The 23,497-nt window shown below is 39.8% G+C and overlaps 1 protein-coding gene across 6 annotated transcripts in view; it reads left to right on the forward strand.

The window, feature by feature from the left end:
- The window catches only part of LOC114665340 (HIVEP zinc finger 3), a 488,325-nt gene that overhangs the window by 197,769 nt on the left and 267,059 nt on the right, over nucleotides 1-23,497 (forward strand). For all 6 annotated transcript variants that reach the window (XM_051936193.1, XM_028819849.2, XM_051936188.1 and 3 more), the window contains one exon: nucleotides 5,540-5,616. The gene's annotated coding sequence lies outside the window, so the exon portion shown is untranslated. The remainder of the gene's footprint in view (nucleotides 1-5,539; nucleotides 5,617-23,497) is intronic.

The raw sequence follows: 23,497 nt of genomic DNA on the forward strand, positions 1-23,497 counted from the left end.
ACAGTGTGCCCTGGACAGTAGTTATAGCTCTAGTCTCTAGATGTGGACTTGCCAGTTCTAGTCATGAACGCTTTTGCTCTAGCCATTTTTAAAACTAGAAACCATTCTTTGTGTCCTTTAATTAGATACACTGCTTCTGGTTCTGGTTGGCATTCCTATAATATATTTGACTTTTCTGAGAAAATCATTTTTTGTGTACAGGACAGGATTAGAAACCTGTAATTGTTTATCTTGTTTTATATTTTTTTAACGTATAATAAACTAGATACTTGATGAGGAACACACAGAGATTAAAATAGAAGTTAGTTGGTTGGCATGTGGTAAACTTGTAATTTGAAACCTCATTGTTAATGGCCTATTGGTTAAAAAAGAAAACATTAAAAAAACTAAAAATCTTAACAAGCAAGTGAAACAAAAAAAGAACAGAAACAAAAAATGTAGACACAATACACTCCATGTGCACTGAAAGCCATGGCAGCGAAAAACATCTCTCTGAATTTGCAAGAGAGGTATAGTAATAAATACATTATTATTAATTTCCGAGTTTGCAAACAGAGCTGAGGGGAGCCATCTGATTAAATGAGGAGTTCAATTAACAACAACAATTGACATCAAATGGAGAAATTGGTCGGAACAAAAGCCAGCAGGCACTTTAGTTGTCGAGGCGAGGATGCGACTTCACTTGTCTAAATAGAAGGCTATTCATTTTGTTGCCTGCCATTTATTTGTCTTGTATTTATTATATATTTATAGTTTGTGACAATATATATATATATATATATTGCATAGTTTACTGTCAAATAAAGCAAAGAGTACGCGACATTATGTGTTTCGCCCTCATTTGGGCTCATCAGGCGTACACACTCTACTGCTCCCCTCTCGCTAATGTCCGAGGTTCGATTCCCCGAGAGGGGAGCAATAGAATGTGTACGCCTGATGAGCCCAAATGAGGGCGAAACACGTGTTGCGTACTCTTTGCTTTATTTGACAGTAAACTATGCAACATTCCATGATCTGCTTCTCGCAACTGAAAGAGGGCACCGTGGCAGATGTTTGCCGAATGGCAGACCAACCACAACCGTTACCTAGTAGGTAACCACCCACACAATTCAGGTTGCCGAGACTCAGACTACGAATATGTATATAATATGTATGTAGTGAAGAAAACAAAGAGACAAAGATAAAGATTTGGGGAGTCCACCCCGTATAATGTAGTAGCAGCCAAATATCGAGTAGAAATTCAAGACTGAGTCAACCTTAGACTAATTAATAGAGTGAAGGCTTAGGTTTTCATAGGTGACGGACAGGAAGGGGTGGGATCTGAGGCGGAAATGAGGTCTGCAGGAGGGTGTGATGAAGCAGCAAAAGTTGGCGTAGTCTTAGCTGAGTTTTCCTTCTGGTGGTCTGTGGAAGAGGGAGAAAAGCCATTAGTACTGTTCATCAACCACTGGCTCTGCATCATACTCTCACTTAAGCCCTTAGACTGCCTGCCTCCCATGCAAACGTGTGTGACAGTAATATATATGTATATGTTGTGGGCCGTCACGGTGGTGCACTGCCACCCAAGCCAGACACAGACAGGTGTGGCACACAAGTTCAAGGCACACAAGTTTTTTTATTTTTATTTTTCCTATTGGGAAACACCTTTCCCACTAGCACAACACAGTCCAGCACAGTCACAGCACAAAGCCCAATACCGACCTCTTCTTCATTTTCTCTTTTTCCTCCTCCACTCCTCCAGACAACCTTTTGTCGTCTTCCACCCAACTTTAGCTCCCAGAGTAGTGGCTGCTGACTCCTTTTATAAGGCACCCAGGAGTGCTCCAGGTGCTTGTTGTTCCACTTCCGGCAGCACTTCCGTGTGTGCCAGAACAGCTGCCCATAAGGGCTCAGCAGCTGCTGCAGCACTCCCTGGCGGCACCCATAGATCCCAACGGGGCTGTATCCAACTCCAAGTCCCATGGAGCCCAGGGGGGCTGCCACCTAGTGTTCTGGGGGAGGTAATGTTCTGGATATGCTCCCTCTCCTGGTCCTTCCAGCACTACAATGTATATGTGTTGCTTTGGAAGATAGAGGGTTGAAGATAAATAGGAAGCACACAGAATACTGTATCTGAGGTTTAACGATGATCAGGATTCAGGCGTTAGCCTGCAGTGGGAGCCATTGAAAAGAGTGGATAAGTGTAAATTTCTAGGATCAGTGGTAGCCCAAGATGGAAATTTAGATGTGGAGATAACCCTTAGAGTGCAGTGTAGATGGAACAATTGGATGAAGGTATCAGGAGTGTTGTGTGATCAATGAATTAAGACAAAGGTTAGCAGTAAAGTTTTTAAGATCAGCAATGATGTATGGAACTGAGACATGGCCAGTAAAGGGAGTGCAGGAGAAGAAGTTAAATGTGGCAGAAATGAGGATGTTGAGATGGATGTGTGGAGTTGGAAAAAAGGACAGAATAAGAAATGAAACAATCAGAGGTTCAACAAAAGTGGGAGAGACGTCTAAGAAAGTACTGGAAAGTAGACTGAAGTGGTATGGACGTGTGGTGAGGAGACAAAATGAATATGTGGGCAAAAGAGTGATGGGAATGGAAGTACAGGGGGAGAGAAAGCGAAGGAGGCCAAAGTGGATGTGGATGGATGAAATAAAAGAAGATCTGAAGGAGAAAGTGCCTGACGGGTAAGGGTTTAAAGGACCGAGCTGCACAGAGGAGGCCGATTATGCACATCAGCTCCACAGAGAAGTGGGAAAAGATGAAAAAAAGAAGATTTTTTAATACATTTGCAAACCTTTCTGAAAGCATGTTTTGTCTTTTAATTAATTAAATCCATCCATTAAATGAAATCTTCAACATATAAAAGTGAAGGGGTTTGAATACTTTGTGAATCCCCTGTATATGAACCTTCATGTTGAAGAATTTCTGAATTTCTCATACATAGCCTTTTATTTTGACCTTGAGCTCTGTGATGTGAGCATAAAAATTTTCACAGTGATTCCTCCTTGAATATGGAGTATCTTAAAATTGGCATTTCAACTTCCCAGTTTTTACTCTAACTTATAAAAAAACAATAATCATTAATAGAATTCAATATCAGAAATGCCCTTCTTATTGAGCAAAAGTACAAATTCCGTCTGAACCACTGACTCCAAGGGCAACTGAGAAAACTTAGTGATGTATGTGTACTTGTCAAAAACATGATTTATTGCAGATATTAAATCTTTGGTGTTGAAGTTCATCTTGAATGGTCCCTTATAAAATAAACTTTTTTTTTTTGTTAGATGTATTTCCATTCCATAAGGGCACACCACCTAGAAAATGCATACAGACAACCCACACAGAACTAAAAATACCGCATCAGGGTCTGTACGCCATTGTGTTTTACATGTCACTCGTAAATAACCAGAAGCAAACCCTCTCTCTCAGGCTTCTAACCAAGAAGTAAGAAGATCCTCCTTTTTCTTATTATAAGGATTTGTGTTTGCTCTAATAACTTCACGCCTCTTGTTGGATTGGTTTCTCAGAAAAAAACAGTGGAGCTCTGTTATGCAATTATTACTTACTAAAATGCAATAAAGCAATAATTCGGCACCTCAAGATCAGGTGTTTGTAGTAGAAGCGTGCTGATGCCGTCTCATGATTACCTGGAATAACTCTCCCAAAATTCTTTACTTTAAGATTTGTTCTTCATTATGTGTTAAAGGGTGTTTCCCAGCTAGCTGTAAAATTTAGTGAGCTGCAAGTGTGAATTGTACATAGCTGTCATGGAAATGCCCGTTTCCTGTAGCTGCCTTGCCAGTGACATGATGAATTTTTGCTACCACTGACGCTTTTAAACGATACGTGTGCAGTATTTGAATTTGTGTTTGTTTCTGTCAACTGCTAATTATTTTTTAATGCAGATCAAATAATCTGTTTAAAGGAATACTGGGGAAACCTATAGATCTCACCATATCATGAAATGGACAATCTAAAATCTAGGGTTTATGACAAATGTTTACTTTGTAAAGGCTTGGTTAAAATTCTGCTTTATATCTCCAGGGACCTGGTTCAGATCTTGGTCAAGGTTCTGCATGTCATCATCATCTCCATATTTATTTTATCTCACATCACAAAGACACGCATATTGTGTTAACTGCCAGCTCTAAATTAGTCCTGTGCAAGTGAATATAGGTGTGTGCCATGTGAGAGACTGGCAATCTGTCCTCAGTCACCTCCTTCCTTGTAGCCAAGATAATGTCCAGGACCTCACAATCCTGCAATGGAATATGCATGTTTGGAAAATGAAAAAGCTGTAAAATATGTTATTGTACTGTATTTGTTTTAATAATTTAATTCTATTAAGAATTTACCCAAATCCTCATTGCTTGTATTTTTTAAGTTATTACTAGTGTTTGGTCTGAATTCAAAGATATCAATAACACTTACAACTACAGACAGAGGAGAGGAGTCAAGGGGAGAGTTTGTTTGAGAATTATCTGCATCTTATCATCAGCAAAACAGGAACTGGTTAATGACTTTTGTCACAACAAAGAGTCTCTGTGTCTGGTCCCTTTTCAGGGAGTGGATGTAGAGGTGGTCCACTCCTACAAGTTCTTGGGGGTCCACATCAGTGACAGGTTGGACTGGTCTCGTAACACAGAGAAACTATACAAGACAGGGCAGAGCAGACTCTTCTTCATTAGGAACCTGTGTTCCTTTAATGTGGGTAATGATATCCTTCACATCTTCTACAACTCTCTGATGGCCAGTGAGATATTCTACATTGTGGTTTTCTGGGCTGGTAACATCACTTCAAGAGAGGCCCATAGAATCAATTAGCTAATTAAAAGGGGCAGACTTAGTTATGGGACACACTCCAGACCCCTGGATGTCAGAGCGAAGGAGAAGATTAAAGCAAAACATAACTGATTGCCATTATGAACAACGCTAAACATTCTCTCTCTGACACACTAACACCGAGAACTTTCAGCCAACAAATTATTCGGTAGAAGTGTGTGAAGAAACACAACTGGGGGTCCTTTATACCAACGCCAATGCACTTCCATAATGCCTTACTGTGACTGGGACTGCTGAGTCAAACGTTTTCTTTCTGGTTGTGTGTTCAGACCATATGTGTGTGTTTATACATCTATCTATCTATCTATCTATCTATCTATCTATCTATCTATCTATCTATCTATCTATCTATCTATCTATCTATCTATCTATCTATCTATCTATCTATCTATCTATCTATCTATCTATCTATCTATCTATCTATCTATCTATCTATCTATCTATCTATCTATCATTAATTATATAGAGCCCTTCCTCTCTATCTATCTATGGTTCTTGCCTTCAAATGGTACAATTGAAAGAGCTGCAGAGTTTGTTCATTGTAATTGTTTTAAGATACTAAATAAATAAACATTTTTAAGGGTAAAGTTTGAAAACAGTTGTAATTTGATTTAAATGAATTTCAGTACTGCACACATTTAATACATTACAAAGTGTATTATTAATTAATCATGTATACTAATTTTTCCCCATTCATTTTTTTAGGGCTCAGCTTTCTGTGACTGGCGATCATGTAGGCTGCAGAAACTGAAATGTTACTGATACAGAAATTACTTGTAAAGGTAAAACATGTTCTATTACTTTTGGAAACAGGCTGCAGGTTAAACCTTTTAAGGCATCTCTTCTTCACCTGTGATATACATTATGATAAATAAGCAAATAAAGCCATCCTGTCATTGTGTTGTGATCAGCTAAGATATAAAGGGTAAGGATGAGATTCAAGAGTTGTTGTATAACAAGAGTGACAGCAGCACATACTTGTTGGCCTTTTATTCTCCATTTTATTCATGTTAATTCTTACCGTAGCTTGACTTGACGTGACAGCATCTTGAAGCAGCTTTCAAAGGACGAGGCTTCTATGGTTCTGTGCTGTTCAGAGATGTCGCTAACAGATGGGTCTTCAAAGGAATTGTCTCATTCTGTTCTCTTTTGGCCACTCTTGCAGCGGGAGGCTTCAGTTCTGAAGGTTTTTCTAGCTAGCTTCATACTGTTTACCACAAGATTTAAGCGTGTTTCCAAGGTGGGGTATACTTTAATTAGTACATTTGACCAATCTTCTAAGAAAAGGCTTGGGACATCAGTATTTGGTGAAGTTAATTTAAATGGACCATGCAGCTTATCAGAGTTGAAAAACTTCATTAGAGCTGCCCCTTGGAGTCAGTGGGGAATAGGGGAAGTGGTCAAAGCACAGGCAGTAAGAACTACTGAGATCAAGACCCTACATTCTCTCTTCAAGGACTTAAATTGCCTCAGCGTCCTTGTATTTTAATTGCCTCAGCGGGCTTGCATCTTACTTGTCTTTATAGTCACCCAGTGATAAACCCGCAAGGGCCTGTCTTATGCCTATTACTGCCTTGATGCAAATCTTTATCCTCAGTATATCAAGTACTCTTAAGCAGGTACAGAAAATAATTTGTTAGATATTTGGTCCATTTTCTGAACTCACATATATCATTATAGAGTCATGGTGAGCAGAGGCCTATACAGGCAACAATGAATTATCACCTCAGTGGACACCAGTGCAGCACTGGATTCATTAATACACACATCCACAGTTAGTCATACAAGGCCAATATCGAATCCTACATTTCTTGCATGTGAGAAAACTCTGTGTGTGTGTGTTACAAAGTTTTGCAAACTTCACACTGACAGGGACTGGACCCTGGAGCTTTAGGTAGCTTCTCAAGCCAATATGACGCAGTGCTGCAGAAGAAGCTGAATATAAAATACGAGGGTAAATCAATAATTACCCAAACTTTTGTGATATTTTTGTGTGGGTTAGCTGCACAGCTTTCCCTGTGCATAGACGGATACATGGCTTGTCAGTGGTCACATTGGTTGAGTTTTGGCCTTGATCAGTCAGTTTCGCTCGTTGTTTTCCTGGAGTAAACATGGCCACTCTGCACTTTGTTTTCTCCAAAGAAGAGAGGCGAGTAGTGATCTGCCTTGTGAGGGCTGAAGGTATACCAGGGGCCAAAATCCATGTTAGTTCATCAGAATCATGGCACAGACTTTATGTCGTCATCGGTAATGGACGTGGACGGGCATCCAACTCCTTCTTCATGCATAACACTGGCCCAATCTTTTTTGAACTTCTCAATTTATTTGTAAATTCCTTGCTGTTGGTAAAACACTGTCTCCATGTTGTTAGGTTAGGTTAGGTTAGGTTGGGTTAGACTTTATTGTTTCTCTTAAGAGAAATCTGTCCTGGACATTCGAAAGAACACATGCGTTCCAGTCACATACATATCACTTACACTAAATACATTACACGGAATATTACACAATTAACTACACCAAAAATATTAAACCTTGTCTTTCAAATGTTATTTAAATGTTATTTAATAATTTAATTGATAATGGAACTAATGAAAATGTGTACCTGTTCAGCTTATGGGCTGGTGACATTGTATCTCTTGCCTGAAGGCATTAGCTTATCCTCCTTATAAAGAATATGAGTTGGGTCACCAATTATTTTAAGGCCCTGCCTCCTCACTGTCTCCTCAAAAATCTCTTGGAGTGAGGATGGGAGCATGATTGATGCCAATAATTTTACCTGCTCTTCTGATCGAATTTTGGAGTTGTGATCCAAGTTTCACAGTCAAATTATTATATTATAATGCCATAACGAATATGTGATTCATTAACCACCCTGTAAAATAACAACATAATATTTTTGTCCACTCCAGGGCCATAAGCCTTCACAAGAAGGGCAGGTGTTGACCAACCCTAGAACAAATATACTCCACATGATGGACCCAATGAAGCTGACTATCGAAGTAGATACCCAAATACTTGTATTTTGTTACCTGCTCAACTCTCTCTCCATTAATAAAAACTGAACCATAATCACCAATAGACCTTGGATCAAAAATTATTTCTTTAGCTTTATTAACATTTAAAATCAAGTTGTATACTGGAATATCTGAGTCTATTGTCAGCACCATTGTCACTATGGATGTTAATGCTACAGGTCAGACAGACATCCAAGACACACTTGTAAAAGCACCAAGAAGAATTCTTTAATATTTTTCTTCCAATGTAGTGCAGAAAGCACCACACACTCCACAATTCACAAATCAATAATAATCAATAATCACAATCCTCCACTCCTCCCAGCAGCTCCGTCACTCTACCACCCAACTCCAGCTCTCCTTGCTGGGTTTCCCAAAGTCCTTTAAATAGTTCATGACCCGGAAGTGTTCCTTCTCCGGGTCAAACGCCACATCATTCTTCCTCAAGTAGCCCGGAAGTACTTCCGGGTTGTAATAACAGTAGGAGTCCCCAGGTTCCTTGTGAGCTCCCCCTGGTGGCACCCACGGCACCCAGCAGGGCTGAGGAAATGGACTCCATGTCCCATGATGCCCTGAGGGAATCCGGGGAACCATTTCCGTCCAGGGGAGCTGCCATCTAGTGTCCCTGGGGAGGCTGTGTCCTAAAAAGCCTGCTCTTCCTCCTTCTTTCTGTTCAGGGACGTCCCGGCCAGATTGAAATGCCGGCCGTCCATCACACTATACATAATACGCTCCTACATTCCTCCAAACCATCACTTCATATACAATCAAATCTCTTAAAAAAGATGTTAAGTTTAATTTGCTTTTTCCATTTCATTCAATATATTTATTCCTCTTTTCACAGAGTTCAAGTTGATCATCTCTTTTACAGCATCCCATAGCTTCTTTGAGTTGTTAGTTGAACAAGCTTCTAGAACATGTTGGCTCTATCGTTCTCACACTTTCCTCTGTCTCAGTCATATTGTGTGGAAAGCCTTCTATGGATTTTGGCTCCTGGTATCCTTATATGTAATAATTCTGTATTTTTGAATTAGTATAATCTCTATCTGCCATTTACCAGAGAATTTGTTCACAACGCTATGCACTTGCGCTCAGCGTAGAGCGCTATACAAAAATAAGTTGTATTGTATTAGTATACCTTCAGCCCTGAAAAAGTGGATCACTGCTCCCTGCTTTTCTTTGGTGTAAATGGAGAGTGGAGCGCCCATGTTTACTCCTAGAAAACAGCAAGAGAAAGTGACAGATTGAGGTTGAAACTTTACCATTGTGACCAGAGTGCATGGGGAAAGCTGTGGGCATAGCACAGGAGTAGTGTGTAGTTTTTGACTTTTCCTCAAGGTACCATATGCCTACACTCTTGTTAATCAGTCCACCGAGTTGATGTCATTGAGTGTGTATTTATGACATTTATTGTAAAATCGTGCATGTACCTTCTGTGATTTTTTTTTTTCTCCAAGCCATAAAAAAACATGTCAGATGATATCAAATATCAAGATGATGATCAAGTTTTTCAACATTGATGAACTTCATAATTAAAAGTTTATTCTCTGTGAAAAGGCTATTAATTAGCAACATTACTTTGAGCTATTGAGGCGTATGCGGGATAGAATCAGGAAGAAAACGTCAAAGCATTTGTGCACACAAAGCAGCATTTTGTACCATGACAGTGCAACTACACACTCCATGCTATCATTCAAGGAGTTTTTGACCACAAACAATGTCATTGTTGCTTTGCACCCACTGAATTCACCAGACCTCACTCACTGTGACTTGTTTTTGTTCCTGAAACTAAAACGGAGAGAGAAAGGAAGACGATTTGCTACAATGGAAGAAATCCAGGAAAAAATTGCAGGAGGCTGTAGTTGTGGTAACACAAAATGACTAAGGAAAAGGAAGAAGCAGTGGGACAAGAGTATTTCATCTCCTGAGGAGTATTTTGACAGTGACTTTTTGGGTCCCCCCTCATGTGTATGTGTGTGTGTATATTTATAGTAACACCTGTTCCAAGTGCCACTAATATGGATTCTTTTACTGTTTACACTGCTGTTTTAGGTAGCTCGCTATCCTTGTATGGGCACCTGTATGCCAGCTACATTCCATTGAAAGCACTTGTATTAGATTAACACCAACATTTAGTGTCTATTTTATCATTTTTTTATAGCGTGAACAATTTAAAATGGTAAAGTTTGCTTTAATGTTATGTTTTTTCCCAAAACCCTTGTTCTCCTTCCTGTGATATTGAACTGCACATTTCTTTAGGTCCTTTCAATGTCTTTTCTGCCCTATTTCAGCATCTTGACCCAGGTATAGCTAGCTATAAAAAACTTTTATGGAATTCCTGCCATATGGTTGTTATGAATGTACGTTTTGGCTTTATAAAATTCTATGTAATTCATTGTTAAGTAGACTTAAACATCTTGTTTTTCATTATTTTTTATTGTTATTTTAATGACATTGGTCTGATGATTATTTTGGTATCAATTAAAATGGTTGTTGCCATTTTGTGATGGTCTTTGCATGGCTATGGCAATGTTATTTTGAAGAAAGTTCCACTATTTAAGATGGTGGCATTCAGCTTCTAGCATCCAAGCTTGTGGATTCACAATATAATCAACAACAATTGGTGTTAGTTATAGACAAATAAAACAACTTAATGTGAGGACCTTTTTTCAACACCGGTGTGACTTCAGCTCTGTCTTAACGTTCTGTTCTGTCCATCTTTAGGTATTCTGGCCTCTGTTTACTCTAAAACGAGGATTTTAACCTGTGTTCCTATTTGCTTCTTCTGGGTATATCATGAAATTTTGTTTGATATGTAGGTCCAGAATTTTTTTATCCTGCTGATATACCTTCTATTGACTTTCTCTACCAAACATTTGAGAAATATATTGAAGTTCCTTTGCTGTAAGGCGATTTATCTGTCTGTGTGTTTGTGAATAAGATGTAATTAACTGAAACAGAATTTCTGTCAGTGCGGAGTTTGCACCTTCTCCCTTATGGTTTATCTCAATGTATTGCAATTTTCACCTTCATTCCAAAAACACAAAATGTGTGTACCGGCATTGGGCTGGCATTCTAACACTACTAGGGTGGCTCCCATCCTCTCATGGAGTAATGATGATAAGATGGATTCAGATGTCATTTCTTATAAGATTAATGGAAATTCTGTAGGTCACTGGTGTCCCATCCAGTGTTCTTTAGCGTCACTTATCTGATACTGTTGGGATAAATGCTGGCTCTCTGTGGCCCTGTGCTCTTTTATTTTAGTGATTCCTCTGTATAGTCTGTAATCTGTATAGTCGTGTAAGTAAACCCCATGCTGATCATATTCAATACAAACTTGTGTCTCAATTATTAGTAAAAAATAGTTTTAAATGAATAGACTGTTAATTATTTTTTGGGTTATATTTGCATTCATACACTTCATACATTTTCTGGCCATCACATAATTAAAAAACAAAAGTCATAGTAAATTATTGAACATGTTGAAAAGTCTACATGTTTTTGTTAAACTATATTATCTTGAAATACTGACAAGTAGTATGAATTAGAATATTCTGTGCAGTCACTTTTGCATAGATAATAAAATCTTTCTCACAAAAGAGAGTTAATCTTCTTGGCTTGATTGCATGTAAGAACGAAGAGTTGCCAACTGTGAGATGAGAGACGTCTCTTTTTCCTTTTGTAAAGCTTAAGGACGCTAAGTGTATTTGGTTCTGTCCCTCTGGGAGCTGCGCTTTCTTCTCAGTGCTGATCACCATAACACAAAGACAATCAGAGCTGTTCAGACAGGTTTTTCCCCAGGTTTCCCATGATTCATTAATCAATAGTTTGCATTTTCTAGGCCAGAGTGAAAACAAATATGCATAAAAAATATACAGACTAAATGATAGTTGGATTTATGGATTTTTAATAAATTGTAACAGTGATCAAATTTTTATTTACTGACACCTTTCACCCCCAAAATGCTTTATGGACGTTTTAGCTGATACTCTTTACTGCATGGTAATCATGCCATACATTTTATTCACTTTTATTACTCAGAAGGGAAACTGAAAATTATGTTCTCTGTGGCACATTAAGATGCTTCTATTAGGTATTATTTTATGTGGAGCTTCACATTTATTAAATCCTCTTCTCTGTAGGAGAGAACCCAAATAAATTCTGTGACCAGTTCCTTATGATGTCTAACAGCTACAATATGGTTAGATGTTCTATGGAGACCTCACAGATTCCTTTCAAACACACATTCCAAGTGACTTACTGCTTTTTGATCAGACAGCTATCAGTTAGCATGGCATAGATTTGAAGTGGAACCTGTGATAAGTCTAGATCAGTATATGAAGAAACATCTAACCATCCATTGATAGTTGAGCCTATTTTTTCCATTACAGGGTGGTGGAGAACCAGAGGGTGTCTCCATATCACTGGTTACAAAGTAGCCCTAAATGGAACATCCTGATCATCACAGGGTAAAGTCACTTACATACTGTACTTACCCATTCAGAAATTTAGAGTTAGCTATTAACCAAAAAGGCATGCCTTGAAATGATAAATACAGTACTCGAAGAAAGAAACACAGATTTTTAGAAAGAATGTGGAAACTACACACAGACAATGCACAGACAGGCGTGCACTGTGAAACGCTGCTTTAGTAGAGCGCTGTGCCATCTTAAAGTAAACAGTATAGTGCTATAATGCCACAACTGGTAGACTGAGTCATGGCTAGAATGTCGTTATCAACTGCCACGGGAAATATCATCCTGTTACAAACACATTAGGGATATTCTGATTTGTCCTCTGTTCTCTTCTGAATGTTATTGATTTTTGTTTTCACTTTAAAAAAAATAATGTATGTAGTGGTGACATTGTTTTAATGGCCACCGTCATTTTTATACAAATAATGATTGTTGCCAGCCATTTGCTGGTTGTGTGGCTTGATATGTGACATATTGATGTCTCCATTTTTAAAAATGTCTGCACGCATTAAAGGTTGTCTGAATTTAAGACCACTTGAGAAGAAAACTGTAGAAGTTTAGCACTGCACAAACTATAAAAAAAAAGGAAAAAAAATGACAAAAACTGAGTTTTTGTTTAAGTTTAGACTTACGCTTTTTGTTAGCAATTTGGTGGAAGGGCATTATGGTTCCAGCAACATCTCCTCTCGTTAATCCATAAAGGGAAAAGGTTACGTATCTATGTCTCTCTGTAAACCTACCTGATTGGACTGCTGTTTGGTCCAGTATGACCATCACACACAAATAATGTGCCCCTGAAAATATAATAAGCAAGTTAGTCACTAAGTTGCAACATTCTGATTAGTCCACAAAAATCTTTCTAAAGAGCTAGACTGTAAATTGTACCACAAAAGTCACAATGAGTGATTAGCAGAATCGGAATATCGATTACACATTTGTCTTTTAAAGAAAGAAAGAAAGAAAAAAAGAAGGAAAGCATCTGTGTTAAATAAGCTCCTCTCTGATGTGTGGCATTGAAGCTAAGTAATTGTGTTATGACTGTATGGTAAATCAGATCTCCTGTAGTGTGAAGGGCGGAAGATGAGAAGTTAGATGAATTCCCAGTTTTCAAGGCCACTGTCACATCTTCAGCCTAGCCTAGCCTGCTGCTCTTTTACATCTCTGAGTGCCAATTGGGTCTCTTGTTTCTGGGGCAATGACAATTATGTTGCGTATCTTTTTGTCTTTTCTTGTTAACATTTTTCGGTCACATATTTGTTATTTATTTTCTATATCAGGATTTAAAAATTTTTTTTCTTTTTGTTGCAACAGAATCTTGCCCTTCTTAGTGCTTCAAGATCCATTCGTTGACAATCATCGGAGCAGGGAGGATTCCTCCTTAAACAATCCCTGCCGATCATTAGAGTGGGTTGATGGGTAAATTGAGGAAGATGGTCAGAGCAATGTCTGTTGCTTATTCAACCCGCAGTGACCCACCATAGTCTACTTCGCCAACCATGCACAATCCATTCAGATTAAATACAACAATATCTCAGGACCAGTTTTGGGTAATGACCCATACTTTAAGAAACCCTGATCTATATCTTTAGGTTATAATTTCCCTCAATCTATACACATATATATAATACCAGATACATCTTCACCTGGCCAATCCTCTTCCCAAAAGAAAATCTTTATTTTAGGCACAATTGCAGCTAAATTGGTATTAAGGGCCAGTTGAAATCACCCATTTAGTTACTCCATGCCACTGTCTTTCTTTATTTTTTAATCTGATTCATTTAAAGCGTCTACTAAAACCATACATACAGTACCTGTTATCATGTACTGTTGCATTTTGCTCCGTACTTGTAATATTTTAATTTTACTATTATACTGTATTGAGGATTACTTGTGTTTTGTTCTGTGTATTGTGTTGTATTGACCTCCTTCGTATTGACACCCACTGCGTGCCTAACCTACCTGGAAAGGGGTCTCTCTTTGAACTGCCTTTCCCAAGGTTTCTTCCATTTTTTTTTCCTACAAGGGTTTTTTTGGGAGTTTTTCCATGTCTTCTTAGAGACTCAAAGCTGGGGGGGGTGCTGTCAAGAGGCAGGGCCTGTTAAAGCTGATTGCGGCACTTCTTATGTGATTTTGGGCTATACAAAAAATAAATTGTATTGTATTATATTGTTAGAAAGCTTCTGGAGCAGTTAGGGTTTTACCGGGTAATGCTTCTTGATTCATGGCTTCTCAAACCTCCCCCTGGATCCTGTGGATGAATTACCCATTATAGGCCAACCTCCCAGATTTTCTTTGGGGCAGTAGTTGGTAGTTTCTTGAGAACTGTTGTCTGTATACTTATTTGATACATTTTCTACTTGGTCTTGGTGGTCTGATTTCTGAAATTTTCAAGTCTGGTCAAGTTTGAAATAAAAAATTGATCACAAACAAAATACATATTTTATGAGAATGGTCTAATGGTCACAGGGTTGGAACTAAGCTTACATTCTTCCGTTTTGTTCTTGCTTGTTTTTTTAACCCACTATTGCATGTGTCTCACAGCTCCAGAATCTTGGGTCCGTGTCGTGGCAGAGGCACTTACGTGGCATCTGTACTCCCTCGCTGGCTCCTCCAGTTTACTCCCAAAGACTTGGATTGTTATGTTGGTTGAGTTTTACAGTGAGTGAGTGTGTCCTGCCATGGACCAGAAACTCATCCAGTCATGCCTTGTGTTTAACTTTGCTTGGTTAGGCTCTCACACCCTTGGCCCTAACCAGGTTTTAAAATCGAGGCATAAGTGTTCTCATTTAATTTTATTTTTGCTTTGCATTTTGAGAAGGTGAATAGACATTCAAAATAAACCCTACTGCAGCACCACAGGAAAATATATTTAATGAATTAAAATAAACAAATAATTGATTTTCATGGTAATCTGAAGGGAACAGAGCTGAAAGCAAATTATTGTTTGAAGATTTCCTTTAGAAAACGATGACCGCCAATTAAATCCTTTCTACAAAGAAGATGCCAGGTTTGAAAATGACCTTAGTTTCTCTTGGCTTGGCAACAAAGTGCTCGCCTAGTGGGTGGTTCTGACAAGGGAGAATTGTTGCTGCTTCTAGTTTTGGTGACTTAGCGTCCCTAATCCTTACTCTAAACTCTGATTTTATTAGATTTTTTTTTTCTTGTCTATTCAGTGTAGTGAGCCAGGAGTTTGACTCTTTGTTTTCTGTTTGGCTGTGTTGGAGAGCTGCTGCTGCTGCTGTCACCACGAAAGGCAAAGGTATGGCGCCACAAGCTCAGCGCAACGCTCAGGGCACACACTTAGAGAGACAGATTAGGAACATCTTGTAATGTTTTGCTGGGAATCGCAGGACATGAAGTAGGCAGTGTGAAATACATTTTCAGTGCAAAAAAATGCCAGAACTGAGAAGTAGTCATAACTCCCCGAGTGCCCGCCTTAAATGTTCAGAAGCGTGTTACAGCTGAGGAAACAGCGCCTTCGCACAGAGCTGCATTTGTTTAGAGGTCTTGGGGTTTCTCTTTGCGGCAGGTGCTCTGAAAATGTTCTTTACCACACTGTGATTCCTCAGCTACTGAGAGGTGGCACAGTTCAGCTCTGAAGAGTGTCTTTAACACACCAGGAACTTAATGTTTCTCTGGGGGATGCTAAAAATAAACTCCTGTTCACTCCCATCTCGCTAAGCCTTCCTGATTTCTTTAGCAACAACAACAAGAAGTGATTGGATTTGGGGAGCTTTACCGTATAGCAATTTGAATTAGCTAATATGCTTCCCCTCTCCTTGTAAAATCCCAGTGTGCGCTGTATGGCTTCTTACAAAAAGCCTCTTTATGGGAAATCACTTATTGCATTGTTCTTACTCATTGGTAAGTGCGCCAATGTGTTTAGAAATAATAGGCTTTGATGCTGAAAATTAAAACCTGTAGTCATCTTGTGTTCATTTGAAGCACTTTCTTCCGTAATTAGATGGACAGCAATGCTTTCATCCAAGAAAATTCTGTGATGCTCACCTGTGTTTGAATCTGTGTCTCAGCGTGCAGCAGAACTTTAACTTTACATTGTCCTTACAGCTGTGGCTTCTGTCAATTTGCTAGATTATTTGTCTTAAATTTGGAACACACACACACTCAGACAATATTGTCGATGATCGAGGGAAAGACAGGAGTCGAAAGAATTGTTGGGGTGCCAGCCGCAAGGCAAAGCAAAAAAGAACTGAAAATAACAGCCGCATGACAGAGCAAAGGGTTAACAAAATAAAGTTTATTCGTTGGCTTCAAAACGATAGGCTCTGGAAAGTGGTCCATTCACAGGCTCGGAGCTTCGTGATGCGGTTAACTCATCTCCTCGCTTTTATAGCTCCTGGACCCAAATTGCCCTCAGTGGGCATCTTCTCTGAGCTGTGGGTGATGAGAGAGATGTGAGAGTTGGTGATCACACCACCCTGATGTCTCGGAGTGGTAGTGCTTCCTTCAGACGAGCACTGGTTGACAGAGTAGCCGAATCGCTTTGAATGTTGGAGCCAAAAGCAAACAAAAACTGTGCACGGTGGCACAACAAAAAAGCCAGCCAGATCAGCCCAACAAATGAATATTTCCCAGGTTAGGGAGGTACAGGTAACTCACAGGAGATTTGACAAACCTGGGTTCCCAGTCCAAAGTGAGGTGACATCTTCCAGGACAGTCCAGCTTTATAGAGCCCCACACACTAGGGCCAATTTAGAATCGCCAATCCACCTAACCTGCATGTCTTTGGAATGTGGGAGGAAACCGGAGCGCCATCCAGTTGTTTAGTTAACCTTTTTTCTTTTCTTATTCTGCATTCAGAAAATTGGCTATAGTATGATATTTGCATTTAGGAGAAATTCAAAAATGTGTTTTCTTTATCATTGTTTTAAACACTTAACTTTCAATTTTATTTCAGTTCAACTTATTTCTTTGGAGTTTGCTCCTTAAATTGTGTCCAGATTCTGAGACAGTGCTGAGCAGTACGGACACGGGTGCAAATGACACTGAATAATAAAGAAGAGTGGTTACTTCTATGTTACATTCATTTGTATGCTAATTAGTAATAAAAGGGTTAACTAAGTGGTCCTCAAGTTCAGTTCTGCAGACCACCTTAGCTGCAGGTGTTCATCCCAACCACCTTTGGCTTTTAACTGGATTCCTGCCTTAAATAAATACGCCGTTGTTTCCTGGTTTCTGACTTTTATGTGTTAATCCAGAAATTATTGAGAATGCTAAATGTTTAGTGGAATGTAGCAAGCATTTGGTTATGACATACATTTTTGTTTGTTTCTTGTTTTTTTAAGATTTTTGCTCCTTTTTATGTTCTGGTCATTTAAGCCTTTTCTTATAATAAACAGTGGCGAATTTAGGTATGGGCAACATGGGCAAGCGTCTAGGGTGGCACAGGATGTTCTCAATAAAATATTCAGAATGTTGATTCCAACCCATTAGAGGCGACAGTTAAGGAGAGGCACGCTCTGTAAAGTCCTCGTTACGTACATGGGGCGGGGGGGCAATTATGTAACTGAAGGGACTAACACTGAGCGGAACCCCCACCCCCCCAGTCATCTAAGTCTATTAATACTGTTTGCACCCAATGGGGGGTGTGCTCCGTAAATTCCGTGGTCTGTACACATAGGGGTATCATTTATGAAACTAAAGGCATGCACACCAAGGGGGATCCCCCAGTAGTCTAACACTGAGTACCTACTATGGACATTGAGGGGCTGCCATCCCCACTCCCCTCTTAGGGCCCCAAATGTGCTTTGATCGGCACAGCTTATAAATCGGCTTACAAGTGAATTTTATACTGAAGTAGCTGCTTCTGTTTAGTATTCAGTGTCATTTTCACCCGTGTCTGTCCTGCTCATCACTAATCGTCAGTATTTGGATATACATCAGGGTGTAAACTACTCAGGAAAGGGAGAATTAAAAAGTATATGGTAAAAGAAAGTTAACATTTAAAGGTATGGCAAAAATGCATATTTCAGAATTTTGTTTACATGTACGTAGGTATGGCACATACTTCTGAATGTAAAAGAAAAAGACTAAACAATTAGATCATTTAGAAGTAAGACTGAACCATTTATTTGTGAGACTTATTGGAATGAAAACCCGCAGCCACAGTGGTATGCCAGGACTAAACTTGGGAACCCCTGCTCTACATGTCACCCAAGGTCAAGTTGTAAAGAAAGAAGAGAAAGCACAGTAGGCATACATTGGCACCACTGCCTCTCCATTCCAAGTATTTGAGTTTGATTTCAGCCCAGTGACTCTCCATGCGGAGTTTACAAATTCTTACTGCAGTGACATGGGTTTCTCTTGCCAAGTCGGTGTTGTTTAGTCTGACTGGATATTCTAAATTTGTCCACTATGAGTGAGTCTGGGTGTGCTCTGTGATGAACCAGCACTCTTTACAGTCTTGGTTCCTGCCTTGTGACAAGCGCTGCACAAGCAGGCTCTTGACCCACCAACCCTGTAACTGATTAAAAGGGATGGATGTGTTAAGAAGTGCTTGAGTCTGCCACAATTGATTATCCTGATGCATGTGGTGCAGTAACTGTGTGTTTTATATTTTTAGATCAAAAGTGAAGTTTATGTCAAAGTGTGCCTTTGTTGTGATCCGTTATAAAATAGTCACACAAAGCACAGTGAAATGAATGAAGGCCTTGAAATACTCTAAAGTAGATCAGTAATCTTCTCATCTGGAAACCCACAGGAGGCCTTACCCCAGGCAGCCAGAGCCCAAACTCAAAAGGCAGGCTTTGGCCTGCATATGCCCAAAATGAGGCCTCTGGCTTTTAAATTTAAAAAATATCACAAAATTGCCCTTAACAGGAGAGGATAACTGTAAATCCATGTTCTTTAGGACACAAAGTAAAACAATGTTGTTTAAATTTCAAATATTTAATAAATCACAAAATAGGATAAAAATACTGCGGTGGGCTGGCGCCCTGCCTGGGGTTTGTTTCCTGCCTTGCGCCCTGTGTTGGCTGGGATTGGCTCCCGCAGACCCCCGCGACCCTGTAGTTAGGATATAGTGGGTTGGATAATGGATGTATGGATGGATGGATAAAAATAAGCACAAAAAATAGTCAAAAAAGAGTTTTCCCACAAAGCTAACAATACTAGTCTGAAAGTCACAATGATCAAAAAACAAAAAATTGACAAAGATACTCACAATTATTCAAACTTCACAACTATAAATGCCGGTCTGGAGAGCCTGACTTCTATTCTTGAATGAATAGACAGGGAGCAGGCCACAAAACTGTCATGGTGACCCCACTCCCTGATACTCAATCTTAAGGGCACGGGGCGCATAACTGAATATTAACATAATAACAAAAAAATGTATACATAACAAATTACAAAATATAACAACAATATAGTACACACAAGAATGATTTTTAAGGACTAACAAAAAGTCCATAACACTTAACCTTATATTTAAACTAAGACCCTAGCTAAAACCTGACTGGGATCCTCTTGCTTCCTTTATTGTTCAAGAGGGTATCTGCCAGTTTCTGTTGTGCCGACTCCTGGATTCTGTTGCTTTCTACTTTATGTTACTGTAAAATAGCTTTGTTTAGCCCATTGCACAGTGTAGAAAGTGGCAGTTGGTGGCTCTGCTTCCTGTACTACCATCCATCTAATGATCTGTGCTTGAAGCTGCCAGTTCAGATTTTGCCAGGTAATTAAACTTCTCATAGTCTGTCAGGGGTTTTTACTCTTTCAAATTCTCCATTCTGTTCTCAAGTCAAACAGGACACTTTCTCATCTTGCACTCATTTTGCATGTATATTCTAGCCCAAAAAATATAATGCCATAGAATTGCTGTTTGTAACTTTCCATGCTTGTGTGACTGTTGTGAATGTACGTAGTGGCCACAGGGGGGCACTCTAACCACCGGGAATAGACTCAACTCAGTAGCCCTACCATTATGGTTAAAAATAAACCTGTTGTATTTAGTCCCTTTAGGCAACAGTAGCATACAAGGCTTCTTAAATGTCAGTGGTGCTCAGGTACAGCCCTTCAAAGTGTTTCTGAAAGAGAGTCTGCCTGCCTCTTTTTGTGTTTTCTATGGGCTCGATGCTATTGAATCCTTATGGAGTGCCCTCCAGAAGTTGAATGTTTTTTCTCAGCCACATCCAGATGTAAACTGGCATTGCTTCTTCCAGTATCTCCTTTTAAAGTCTTCCTCCATGACTAGAAGAGATGGTCCTAGGCCATCCATCCAAAGTCTATTCAGACCGTGTCTTCTCTCAGGAAGTTGTCCTAACTCTCTTGGGTGCGGCCCGATTGAGATAGCTTCCAGCCCTCCTCTCAGAGGAAAAAAGAAAAGCTAAACATTGAGGCATCTAGAGTTCCTCATTCCAACCCTTAGTCCTTCTTTATGCCTGTAACCCAGATGTCATGAAGCGGTGAGGCAAAGCAAACCTTGACAATAGTTGTTTGTCTCCTCCCAGAGTGGTAGGAATGTTGATTTACTTACATTTCAAATTACTTGATTCTAGAATACTCCATTACTCTGAAGTTTCTTGCATCCACTATATGAGTCGTGGATCCGGTGACAGTCACCTTGTCCCCCATCTTTGACCTGACTGGTTACAAGATTATCATCAGTCGCTCTAGAAGAAGGTATCAAGGAGAGGCAGCAGGCTGTCCCCAAGGGGAGCCTGTTTGCCCTGATTCACTGACTAATTCCTGTTCATTTTGAAAGTCACCGATCCTGAGACATATGGAATAGTTTTTAGTTGCTAATGCAGACACTATTTGTTTTTTCCACTTTCAGTTGTGTATCTGTTTTTCATAATTGTGGAAGTCACAACAAAATTTCAGTCACTTGTTTGTAATATGGGTGCCTTTCTCTAGTAATTCTAACCTGTGGCTCACAGTTTTCCTAAGATTTTATCCTTACAGCATTAGAGTGGAGTTTATGTAGGAGAAGTGATAGCTTGCTGAGAATATTCAGAGAAAACGTCTGCTTCTGCTTCCCTGTTTCAAAGTATGTTCTGCAGTACAGATTTAAAACAGGCTTTTTTTATATAGTATTAAGTAAATTATGAATCATCCATCCATCCATTATCCAACCTGCTATATCCTAACACAGGCTCACAGGGGTCTGCTGGAGTTCCTCTATAATTTGACTAGTGCTGTTAACAGCATGCAGCATTATACCTCATAAAGCAAACGACAGATGGAAGAAACAATCTGAGTTTGTTTTATACAGTGCCCTTTTCTAGGGATTGCCATCCATAGGTGTTTCACAAGTATGCAATTACATTATTGTTCTCCATAATGCATGTTCACCAAGTGAATTAGAGACTAAAGCCGCCAACTAGTGGCCTAAAGTCTAAATCCTTGAATGTCGGCCTGGGCCCTCCTGCTAAGCTGATGCCACATTTCGTTTGTTGGATATGTTAGATTTGCCAACAGCTGTCAGTTCCGGCAAGTTCAGCCCTAGTCTGTGGCCTTTTTCTCTTTTATCCATTCCATGGTATATAAAACCCGAGACATCAGACAGAAGAGCTTCTTTTCTGTTGATGAGGTTCCTTGTTGCTGCGTTTTGTGAACTGTACTTCCAGATGGTTTGATTGGGTGCGTACACTGATACCATACATTGCCACACCCACCACACAAGAAACCACCTCAAGATCCCAAATTAGACCTGAGTGCAGTCGTGCAATGGATGACACCTCAGTACCACACTGTTCAAATGGAGTGGAAGAGCGTGAGGTTTTTTACAGTGGCTGCAGTACCAATCCTGCTACCCACCTCCAAGATGAGCATTCATCAATTGGCAGCCCTCATGCACACAGAGCCCATCCTGAGGATTAAAGATAAAATCAAACCTGTTTGTCTTTGTCGGAGTGTGTTGTGGACTAGTTGGGGTCAGTCGGTTGGCATGTCACATTACACAAATGGCTTCATGGGAGTGTGCTGCTGACTGCCTTCGACTAGCTAAGGCTACGAGTGAGAATCACAGCAAATGCTGTGCAATGTGACATGGCCTTTAGTGTTTTTTGGTGAGTAACCTGAATTATGCTTTGGTCATGTGGTGAGAGGGGCAGCGGAAATAAAAAGTAGCTGGTGCTGTACGATGGGTTAACAGGCACTGCAAGTTCAGTTGCAATCTCCACATTCTTTTTCTTTTTTCCATTTCGTCATGCTATGATATCACAAGATATCAGACAGATTTGCTTCTCTTCTGTTTGTGAGGTCCAAAACACATGTGATTTATTTGTTGTATTGTGTTTTACTTCTAGAAGAGAATTCATTAGTTGTCAGCTATTATGCAGTCAGAGCCAGCCTCTACAACTAAGCCTGTAGCAAGTCGCAGACTAGTTGGAGTGAGTCAAGTGGGCATGTCACATTAGGTGAGTGGCCTTCATGGGACGGCATCGCTGACTCCCTCTGACCGGCTAAGATTATATAAATGAAGGCTACGACTGAAAAATGCTGGAAAATTCATCTAGCTGTTATGACTTGGCCTTTAGTAAATTTAAAGTGATGACAGAAAAAAAAATCTTATGTACGATTTCAAAAATTATAACTATTGCCTGCTCCTTAGGATGAATTTCTCTATGCCCTGTACACTTATGACTGTACATTTAATTACTCCAACACTATCATCAAGGCCACTTATGACTCCACCATGGTAGGTCTCATAATCAGTGACGATGACGAGGGGTGAGGTGCAGCAGCTGTCAGTGTGGTGCTCTAGGAACAATCTCTCACTCATCTCCTGCAATGAAAAAGATGGTCATTGAGTTCAGGAGGTAGAGAGCAGAGCCAGCTGCACTCTCCATCAACCGGGACCGAGTGGAGAGGGTCACCGTCTTTAAACTCCTGGGAACATACATCTATAAGAACCTATCCTGGACAGCAAACACTTTGATGGTGGTCAAAAAGTCCCAGCAGTGACTGCGTTTCCCGAGACTTTCCCTGAAAGTAGAAATGAAGGGGAAGCTGCTGTGGACCTTCTACCGCTCCACCATCGAGAGTGTTTTAGCATACTGTATTTCAATATGGAAGGCTGGCTGTACAGCAGCAGACAGGAAAGCTCTGCAGAGGGTAACATCTATACGGCATTGGCTGCTCTCTGTCCTCCCTGGAAGATATATGTCCAATGCCCAGTGCCCCCGCAGAACCAGGAAGATCATTAAAGA

The sequence above is a fragment of the Erpetoichthys calabaricus genome, chromosome 14 (genome assembly GCF_900747795.2).
Source record: "Erpetoichthys calabaricus chromosome 14, fErpCal1.3, whole genome shotgun sequence".
NCBI lineage: Eukaryota > Metazoa > Chordata > Cladistia > Polypteriformes > Polypteridae > Erpetoichthys > Erpetoichthys calabaricus.